The sequence below is a fragment of the Salvelinus fontinalis genome, unplaced genomic scaffold (genome assembly GCF_029448725.1).
Source record: "Salvelinus fontinalis isolate EN_2023a unplaced genomic scaffold, ASM2944872v1 scaffold_0970, whole genome shotgun sequence".
Taxonomy (NCBI): domain Eukaryota; kingdom Metazoa; phylum Chordata; class Actinopteri; order Salmoniformes; family Salmonidae; genus Salvelinus; species Salvelinus fontinalis.
The window spans coordinates 28,716-39,646 of NW_026601179.1; positions in this window are offsets into that span (position 1 = coordinate 28,716).

Sequence of the window (10,931 nt, forward strand, 5' to 3'; positions counted from 1 at the left end):
ACTGGGTACTGTCGCCTGAAGCTCTGGACTGGGTACTGTCGCCTGAAGCTCTGGACTGGGTACTGTCGCCAGAAGCTCTGAACTGGGTACTGTCGCCAGAAGCTCTGAACTGGGTACTGTCGCCTGAAGCTCTGAACTGGGTACTGTCACAATGAAGCTCTGAACTGGGTACTGTCGCCTGAAGCTCTGGACTGGGTACTGTCGCCTGAAGCTCTGGACTGGGTACTGTCGCCTGAAGCTCTGGACTGGGTACTGTCACAATGAAGCTCTGAACTGGGTACTGTCGCCTGAAGCTCTGGACTGGGTACTGTCGCCAGAAGCTCTGAACTGGGTACTGTCGCCAGAAGCTCTGAACTGGGTACTGTCGCCTGAAGCTCTGAACTGGGTACTGTCGCCTGAAGCTCTGGACTGGGTACTGTCGCCTGAAGCTCTGGACTGTGGAAGCGCACTGGAAGCCTGATGCGTTGTGCCGGAACTGGTGGTACCGGGCTGAGAACACGCACCTCAGGGCAAGTGCGGGGAAGAGGCACAGGCCATACTGGACTGTGGAAGCGCACTGGAGGCCTGATGCGTGGTGCCGGAACTGGTGGTACCGGGCTGAGAACACGCACCTCAGGGCGAGTGTGGGGAAGAGGCACAGGCCATACTGAACTGTGGAAGCGCACTGGAGGCCTGATGCGTGGTGCCGGAACTGGTGGTACCAGGCTGAGGACACGCACCTCAGGGCGAGTGCGAGAAGCAGGAACAGGACGTACTGAACTGTGGAAGCGCACTGGAGGCCTGGTGCGTGGTGCCGGCACTGGTGGTACCGGGCTGGGGACACGTACCTCAGGGCGAGTGCGGGGAGGAGGCACAGGATACACTGGGCCGTGGATATTGGAGATCTGGAACATAGAGCTGGCTCAATGCGTCCTGGCTGGATGCCCATTCTAGCCCGGCAAATGCGAGGAGTTGGAATAGAGCGCACCGGGCTATGAATGGGAACTGGAGACACCGTGCACATTTCTGCAAAATACGGTGCCTGACCAGTCACACGCTCCCCACGGTAAGCACGAGGAGTTGGCTCATGTCTCCAACCTGACTCAGCCAATCTCCTCGTGTGCCCCCCAAATTATTTTTATTGGGGCTGCCTCTCGTGCTTGCCTTGGTTGTATTTTTCCTCATAATATCGCCATTCCGCTTTTGCTGCCTCTATTGCCTCCTTCGGAAGGCGATACTCCCCAGCCTGCGTCCAGGGTCCTGCTCCATCCAGTATCTCCTCCCAGGTCCATTTTTACATAAAACGCTGCTCCTCCTTTTCACGCTGCTTGGTCCTTTTGTGGTGGGTTCTTCTGTCACGGCCGTCGTAAGGAGGAGACCAAGGCGCAGCGTGATTTAGTCAGCAGCATACCACCTTGCATACCACTGCTGGCTTGCTTCTGAAGCTAAGCAGGGTTGGTCCTGGTCAGTCCCTGGATGGGAGACCAGATGCTGCTGGAAGTGGTGTTGGAGGGCCAGTAGGAGGCCCTCTTTCCTCTGGTCTAAAAAAAAAAAAATATCCCAATGCCCCAGGGCAGTGATTGGGACACTGCCCTGTGTAGAGTGCCGTCTTTCGGATGGGACGTTAAACGGGTGTCCTGACTCTCTGAGGTCATTAAAGATCCCATGGCACTAATCGTAAGAGTAGGGGTGTTAACCACGGTGTCCTGGCTAAATTCCCAATCTGAGCCCTCAAACCATCAAGGTCACCTAATAATCCCCAGTTTACAATTGGCTCATTCATCCCCCTCCTCTCCCCTGTAACTATTCCCCAGGTCGTTGCTGCAAATGAGAACATGTTCTCAGTCAACTTACCTGGTAAAATAATGGATAAATAAAAAGCGTACATTCTAAGCGTACATTTCTAAGCGTACATTCTTCTTTATTTAAAGAACGAACACTGAACAAAACAAACAAAATAACAAACCGAACCGTGAAGCTAATATGGATAGTGCAGACAGGCAACTAAACATAGATCAAGAACCCACAAAACCAAAAGGAAAAATGGCAACCTAAATATGATCACCAATCAGAGACAACGATAAACAGCTGCCTCTGATTGGGAACCAATTCAGGCCACCATAGACATGCATATACCTAGACTACCAAAACCCCTAGACATACAAAAAAAACTAGACAATACAACACTAGCATACCCACCCTCGTCACACCCTGACCTAACCAAAATAATAAAGAAAACAGAGATAACTAAGGTCAGAGCATGTCTATATTTTTTACATTTTGTCAGGAAATGCAGCTCCGTCTCAGGTTCTGCTGTTGTGCAGTGGTTGCACAGCCTTTCCTCTACAGCACATATGTCAGAGTCAAGGCCCGCGGGCCACATCCGGCCCGCGAGAAGGTTTTTTACGGCCCCTGGGATGATCTTGATTTATTATTAGAACCGGCCCGCAGACCGCAGCAAGCCGGCAGCCCGCAGATCTTTTACACGCACCAATACTACATTTCCCACAATGCAACGGTGACGCACCGAGCAGTAGGCTGCTTCATTTCAATATTTATTGGCACAGCAGTCGTCAGCATCACAGTAAAATTAACTTTCAGATACCCATCAAAAATGGCAAAACGGAAGGTGGACACTGAGAACCGGGGGTTTCAAACAAGGTGGGAGTCGGAGTATATGTTCACGGAGGTAGCTGGAAAACCTGTGTGTCTTCTGTGTGGAGAAAGTGTGGCGGTACTGAAAGAGTATAATCTGAGACGACATTATGAAACGAAACACGCGGACAAAAACAAGAATATGGACATGGAACAAAGGCTACAAAAGGCAGAGGAATTAAAACGAGGCCTCAAATCTCGACAGGCTCTGTTCAAAAAAGCCAAATCACAAGGCCAGGCTGCTGTCAAGGCCAGTTTTATTTTGGCAGAAGAGATCGCTAAATCAGCCCGGCCATTTACGGAGGGGGATTTCATCAAAAACTGCATGATTAAAGTTTGTGACGAAGTTTGCCCAGAAAAAAGGCAACTCTTTTTAAATGTGAGTCTGAGCAGAAACACCATTGCCGAGAGAGTAGACCAGTTGTCCATCAATCTAAAAGAGCAGCTTGTGAAAAAGGGAAAAGATTTCATTGCATATTCCTTGGCTGTGGATGAGAGCACCGACATTTCTGACATTGCCCAGTTGTCAATTTTCATCCGCGGAGTGGACTCCAGCCTAAGCGTGACAGAGGAGTTTTTGGCTTTACGTCCTATGCATGGCACAACTACGGGGCATGATTTGTATGAAGAGGTGTCAAGATGTTTAAATGAGATGGAGCTGCCTTGGGAAAAACTCGTGGGTTTGACAACCGACGGAGCACCTGCGATGTGTGGACACAGGAGCGGACTGGTGGCGAAGATACGGGAAAAGATGCAAGAGGAAAACGCGACAGGTGAGCTGACAGCTTATCATTGTATCATACACCAGGAAGCGTTGTGCGGTAAAGCCTTGAAAATGGAGCATGTAATGAGCATCATCACGCGCACAGTTAACTTTATCAGAGCCAAAGGTTTGAATCACCGCCAGTTCAAGGCATTTCTGACGGAGTTAGAAACGGAGCATGGTGATTTGCCTTATCACACAGAGGTGCGATGGCTAAGCCAGGGAAAGGTGCTTCAAAGATGTTTCGAGCTTCGTGAGGAGATTTGTCTGTTCTTGGACAGCAAAGGGAAAGACACAACACAACTCCGAGACGAAATGTTTCTGTGTGAAATGGCTTTTCTGTGTGACATTACGAGTCATCTGAATGCAATGAACTTGCAGCTGCAGGGTCGGGATCATGTCATCTCTGATATGTACAGTACAGTGAAGGCATTTAAAACCAAACTGACTCTGTGGGAGACGCAGATGCGGAAAGAAAATTTGAGCCACTTTCCCAGCTGCCAGACCATGAAAGAGAAGCTCTCTACCAGTGCGTTCCCGAGCGCACAGTTGGCTGATAAAATAGGTATGCTTGCCGCTGACTTTCGACGCCGATTTGCTGACTTTGAAGCACAAAAAAGCAGGTTGGAACTGCTCGGTAACCCATTTGCTGTTGACGTGGAAAGCTCACCACCAAACCTCCAAATGGAGTTGATTGACCTCCAATGCAATGATGCACTGAGGGCAAAATATGCGGCAGTGGGTGCTGCGGAGTTCGCCCGTTTCCTCCCCGACACAATGCCCCAGCTGCGCATCCAGGCTGCTCAAACGTTGTCTATGTTTGGCAGCACATACCTGTGTGAACAACTGTTTTCTTTGATGAACCTGAACAAAACATCACACAGAAGTCGACTTACTGCTGAACACCTCCACTCAATTCTGAGGATTTCCTCAGCTCAGAGCCTTACCCCGAACATTGATGAACTTGTGGAAAAGATGGGACACCACCAAGTATCACCCTCAACCTCAAACAAGTGAACATTACTGTGCAATCACATATTTAGAGTTTTTACTCAGTTCAAGTTTAAAAGTTAAAGTTTAATATTTGTTTTCACTGCATGTTACTTCTCCTTAAACAAAGTGTTGTTTTTGATTAATAGATTTTTGCACTTTATTTTATTGTATTTCAATCCAATTATATTTTAAAAATATTTCAGTTGAGTGGATGATAGAAAATTGCTATTATTGTTTTTTTCTTTGAAGTAAATTTAGCCCACTTTTGCTAAAATAGAAAATATAGGCTACTGATGGTGCCTTGAATACCGGTTTCTTTCATTTAATGTTCATGTTATGGGGATTTTTATATAAAGGAAATTTGTCTTTTGTGTCTGTTGAAAATTAAAGATTACTGACAGAGCCATAAGAAAATATTGCTTTATTTATCTGATCATATTGGAATATATTTGTTAGGTTTTCAGTAGGTTCAATTAGGTTCACTAGACTATATGCGTCATTTAAAAAATTTTCAATGAACATTCGAACAGTCCGGCCCTCGGCTTGTAGCTAAATTTTTTATTTGGCCCTCCGTCCATTTGACTTTGACACCCCTGCTCTACAGGGAGCCAGGTTTTCCTGTGTCTACCCTTCTCAATGGCAAGGCTGTGCTCACTGAGCCTGTACTTTGTCAAGGTTTTTCTAAGGTTTTGATCAGTAACCATGGTCAAATATTTAGCCACAGTGTACTGTCGATTTAGGGCCAGATAGCACTGCATTTTGCTTTGTGCTTGTGCTTGTGTTTCCCAATAAGCAATAGTTTTGTTTTGACTGTGTTGTAATTTGGTTTATCCTGATTGATTGGATGTTCTGGTCCTGAGGCTTCAGTGTGTTAGTAGAACAGGTGTGTGAACTCAGCCCCAGGACCAGCTGGATGAGGGGACTCTTTTCTTTGCTCAGCTCTTGGCATTGCAGGGCTTGGTAGTGATATGAGAGGGGGTCACTGTATTTTAGATGTTTCCAAAACTTAATTGCTATTTTTTGAGTTTTTATTATTAGTGGATATTGGCCTAATTCTGCCCTGCATGCATTGTTTGTAGTTTTCCTCTGGACATGTAGGATAATCTTACAGAACTCTGCATGCAGGGTTTCAATGGGGTGTTGCTGTGTAGATTACGCTCCCACACCCTAGAGACTGAGGTCAGACAGTTCTGTAACATTGTTTGAGCTATTTGCACCTGCATAGAAAGCATACTGTTCTCACTCAAGGTTAACCACAGCTTCTCAGCACACTTATCTGGGGCAAAATGTTACTTCCAGCACACACACACAGACACCCAGGCCAACAGTTGCTAATATTCAATCACATGTGATATAGTATTGGGTTATAGTGCAATAAACACAGATCCTCACAGCGCCAACGCCAATGACAGGCCAGTAAGTCTAAACCACACTGAGTCTCTACTCTGACAGGCCGGCTCGGAAGCAGGAACTACTACTGTCAGAGTATTAAAGAAGATACCGTTAGGGTGTTGGCCAGTTCTCTGCTTTACCCTGCGTGGTGATACAGTGAACCTGTATATACGAAAATTGCATTTACCATTTATCACTTGTGTTTAATAAAAATACTTAAAGTATATTTATCCTGTTACCAGATTTGATTGACGCAACCCTTTACAGGGTGTGGGTAAAGTGTTGTCGGTATGGGGGGGGTTGTGGGTAAAGGTGTGTCAGTGGTGTTGTTAGGGGTGGTGAGGGGCTGCAGCTTCTCTCTGGGAGTGTCTACAGTCTGTTCTCTGTGCTGTAGCACTCTCTTGATGACAGACAACTATTTTTCCATCTCCTCCTTTACCTGCACCAGCTCTCTCCTCATGGTGGCCTTTACCTCAAGAGCTGTGGTAAGGCTCTCTCTCAGCTCCTGGACAAAGATCTTCAGCTGGGTCCTGCACTGGTTGATCTGGTCCTGTAGAAGCTCTGTGTCTGGGCTGGTGGTGGTGTAGCTGGGGGGCTGCTCCTTCAGCTCAGTAACCCATACCTCTAACAGAGCCAGCCTGTCTCTCAGCAGGCTGATGGTAGTGTGGTCTTGGCTCTGGTGGTTGTAGGCAGGCAGGGGGAGGATGGTCCTGCTGTTGGGGTGCCTGAGGTGAGGGGAGAGGTCGGGGGTGCTGTCCTTTTCTTTTTGCTTTCCGCTATCTTCGTTAGGGTGGGGAAGTACTGCACAACAGAGCTGAGTGCAGCCTCACTGCCCTGGACCATGACGGTGCCGTTCTGATACATGTTTACCGTCAGAAACCTGTTTTCCTGATCCTTATCGCTGTCCTCAAAAATGTGGATTTGCCTTCCCTTGCAGATGCCTTTTTTTGTGGTATAGCTGAAATGCTGGTTACAGGCAGTAGTGTGGTCTGTGTAAAATAACAGGTTTGTAACAGTCCTGTTTTGTGAGCAGTCGGCAAACAAAGTTTCTGGGTTCTCCCTCAGAATTCTGTGTTTAAAATTGATTCTTCCCTTCTCTGATTTGATTTCTGCTGGATATTCCAAAAAAAGGGGGGAAAGTCTCTCAGTCTCTGCTGGTGCTGGCGCTGCTAGCGCTGCCTCAGTGGCCATGTTGCTATGGTTACACCAGTAAACAGTTGGCGTTAGACGGTAAACTAGCTGACAGATTTGAATTTGGCTAGCTAGCACGATTAAGATTGGTCTTTTAACTCAATCTTTGTTAATCTTTTCCTCCTGTGTCGATCTTCAGTTGTACAATTTGATTACCTATATATTTTTTGCTAATTTAATCGTGTCAATCTCGCTCTTAACAACCAAAAAGTTAAAACAAGTCAGGAGCCGTTCTTCTGCATGACTTCTCTCTCGCCCTCTCTCTCTCTCTCAATTTCAATTCAATGGCTGTATTGGCATGGGAAACATGTGTTAACATTGCCAAAGCAAGTGAAGTAGATAATAAACACTCACTGTCAACTGCGTTTATTTTCAGCAAACTTAACGTGTGTAAATATTTGTATGAACATAACAAGATTCAACAACTGAGACATAAACTGAACAAGTTCCACAGACATGTAACTTACAGAAATTGAATAATGTGTCCGTGAACAAAGGGGGGTTCAAAAGTAACAGTCAGTATCTGGTGTGGCCACCAGCTGAATTAACTACTGCAATGCAACTCCTCCTCATGGACTGCACCAGATTTGCCAGTTCTTGCTGCGAGATGTTACCCCACTCTTCCACCAAGGCACCTGCAAGTTCCCAGACATTTTGGGGAACCCACTCTCACCCTCTGACCCAACAGGTCCCGGACGTGCTCAATGGGATTGAGATCCAGGCTTTTAGCTGGCCATGGCAGAACACTGACATTCCTGTCTTGCAGGAAATCACGCACAGAACAAGCAGTATGGCTGGTGGCATTGTCATGCTGGAGGGTCATGTCAGAATGAGCCTGCAGGAAGGGTACCACATGAGGGAGGAGGATGTCTTCCCTGTAACGCACAGCGTTGAGATTGTCTGCAATGACAACAAGCTCAGTCCGATGATGCTGTGACACACCGTCCCAGACCATGATGGACCCTCCACCTCCAAATTGATCCAGCTCCAGAGTACAGGCCTCGGTGTAACGCTCATTCCGTCGACGATAAACGCGAATCTGACCATCCCCCCTGGTGAGACAAAACCGCGACTCGTCAGTGAAGAGCACTTTTTGCCAGTCCTGTCTGGTCCAGCGACGGTGGGTTTGTGCCCATAGGCGACGTTGTTGTCGGTGATGTCTGGTGAGGACCTGCATTACAACAGGCCTACAAGCCCTCAGTCCAGCCTCTCTCAGCCTATTGCGGAAAGTCTGAGCACTGATGGAGGGATTGTGCGTTCCTGGTGTAACTCAGACAGTTGTTGTTGTTGCCATCCTGTACATGTCCTGCAGGTGTGATGTTCGGATGTACCGATCCTGTGCAGGTGTTGTTACATGTGGTCTGCCACTGTGAGGACAATCAGCTGACCTGACCTGTCCTGTCTCCCTATAGTGCTGTCTTAGGCATCTCACAGTACGGATATTGCAATTTATTGCCCTCACAGTACTGACATTGCAATTTATTGCCCTGGCCACATCTGCAGTCCTCATGCCTCCTTGCAGCAGAAAAACTCCTTGCAGTGTTTTTCAGAGTCAGTAGAAAGGCCTCTTTAGTGTCCTAAGTTTTCATAACTGTGACCTTAATTGCGTACCGTCTGTAAGCTATTAGTGTCTTAACGACCATTCCACAGGTGCATGTTCATTAATTGTTTATGGTTCATTGAACAAACATGGGAAACAGTGTTTAAACCATTTACAATGAAGATCTGTGAAGTTATTTGGATTTTTACGAATTATCTTTGAAAGACAGGTTCCTGAAAAAGGCACATTTCGTTTTGCTGAGTTTATTTACTACGGCGTTTGTTCTTCACTTGTTGCCCTTTTCTTGTGGCAACAGGTCAGAAATGTTGCTGCTGTGATGGCACACTGTGGTATTTCACCCAGTAGATATGGGAGTTTATCCAAATTGGGTTTGACTTCAAATTCTTTGTGGATCTGTGTAATCTGAGGGAAATATGTGTCTCTAATATGGTCATACATTTAGCAGGAGGTTAGGAAGTGCAGCTCAGTTTCCACCTCATTTTGTGGGCAGTGTGCACATATCCTGTCTTCTCTTGAGAGCCAGGTCTGCCACGGTGGCATTTCTCAATAGCAAGGCTATGCTCACTGAGTCTGTACATAGTCGAAGCTTTCCTTAAGTTTGGGTCAGTCACAGTGGTCAGGTATTCTGCCATGGTGTACTCTCTGTTTAGTGTCAAATAGAATTCTAGTTTGCTCTGTTTTTTTATGAATTCTTTCCAATGTGTCAAGTAATTATCTTCTTGTTTTCTCATGATTTGGTTGGGTCTAATTGTGGTGTTGTTCTGGGGCTCTCTGAGGTGTGTTTGTGTTTGTGAACAGAGCCCCAGGACCAGCTTGCCTAGGGGAATCTTCTCCAGGTTCATATCTCTTTAGTTGATGGCTTTGTTACGGAAGGTTTGGGAATAGCTTTCTTTTAGGTGGTTATCCATAGACAGGATAACAGTCCCTTTTCCCTTCTCTTCCTCCCTCAATCCCTCCATAGACAAGATTCTAATAACAGTCTAGTTGACAGGTACAGTTGAAGCACCAGTGATTCTGAGAACACTGTCCTGCGGCGACACAGCACTGCTTTGTCACATATAGGAGACACTTCTAGTAAGTGATTCACTTGGCTGTCTGACTGTGCCAACTGTCAGTGTGTCTACTCTACCATGAATAAATAACATGCACATTTTCCTTCAGCTTGAGTCAGTGGATGGGGGTGGCATGTGCCACACTCTGTGGCTTATGTCCCTGGCAGGCAGATGTCTCAGCCAGCTTATGTTTAACCAGGGCCCAGATGTCGTGCACTGCTTGTCAAAATGATGCTTCATGGTTGCCAGACTTGGTATAGCTCCCGAGTGGTGCAGCGGTCTAAGGCACTGCATCTCAGTGGAAGAGGTGTCACTACAGTCCCTGGTTTGAATCCAGGCTGTATCACATCTGGCCATGATTGGGTGTCCCATAGGGCGGTGCACAATTGACCCAGCGTTGCCTGGGGTAGGTTGTCATTGTAAATAAGAATTTGTTCTTAACTGACTTGCCTAGTTTAATGAAAAATATAGAAGGCACCTTTAGCTCCCAGGAGATTGACTGGGGATGTGGGGTTAGAGTTTCAGAAGTAACGGTTCCAATCTGTGAGTCTATAAAAGTTTAAATTCATATCAGAATACAAGAAGAGCTTTGTTTTGTGTTACTCCCTGACACCTGACACTTCTGGATTCTGGTTTTGATTGATAGTGCCCTCAGGCTGTATGCAGGTTGGACAGCCTAGTTTAAATGCACTCTACTCTTCTTGACCATGTTGATTGACAGGTGTGAGAAGAAGCAGAATAGTTTGAGCCACATTATGGCTTCCAGAATGTATTCTCAACATTCCAGGGGAAAATCGCTCAAATGCTCTTTACTCCTGAAGTCCTGGAAGGCCTAATCTCAGAACCCAGAACCAAATCTCCTGTGCGCTGGCCAGCTACTCCATTTATGTTAACATTTATGTTAACAATCAGTCACGAGAGACCTACCTTCCCTGTATGGCTTCGTAAAGGGTCTCTCAGCCCCTCCACATTTAACTTTACATTTTAAAAAACACTGTTTGAAAAAATCTCACCACTTCTCCAGCCTGCGTTATTTTCTAGAACATGACCCTGTTGATGTGTTAGCAATGAAGTTGGTACAGAGAACACGCGTGTGAGCGGAGATTTGCACCACTAATTACATGGATGAATGTAGTGAATCAAAGAAGTACATTATGCAGCAGAATAATTGGGTGTTTTAATGTCATGGAGCAACAGCTGAAAACAATACATTTTTTATGGCTGACTTAATGACCAGTGGTTGTGTTCTAAGAGATTTTATAGATGCTTAGCAATGACTGAGCGCCCTTTATAAGGAGAATTTAAGGGTTTTGAAATAGCTATTGTGTCAAACCCAGTGAGCAAT